The sequence below is a fragment of the Tupaia chinensis genome, unplaced genomic scaffold (genome assembly GCF_000334495.1).
Source record: "Tupaia chinensis unplaced genomic scaffold, TupChi_1.0 Scaffold000374_1, whole genome shotgun sequence".
Classification (NCBI taxonomy): domain Eukaryota; kingdom Metazoa; phylum Chordata; class Mammalia; order Scandentia; family Tupaiidae; genus Tupaia; species Tupaia belangeri.
Window position 1 is genome coordinate 1,317,883 of NW_006159872.1, and position 283 is coordinate 1,318,165.

Below are 283 nucleotides of genomic sequence, written 5' to 3' on the forward strand. Positions count from 1 at the left end.
GCCCGCTCGCGGCGGCTCGGGGGCGGGGAAGAGAGGGCCTGGAGCAGGAAACTGGGTCCCGCGCGGGTAGCCCCTGGGAGCACGCGGCGCCGGGTCACGTGACAGGGGAGCGCCGGCGGAGGACCGTCGTGCGCATGCGCGCGCCGCGTACGTAAACGCACACCGAGGCGCCGAAAGGAGAGCCTAAGCTCCGGGTCACATGTGGAGGGTGGCAGACGAGAACAAGGGGGCGGGAAAGACGGAGAGGTCACGTGGAGGAGGCCGGAGCAGGGAGGTCACGGCA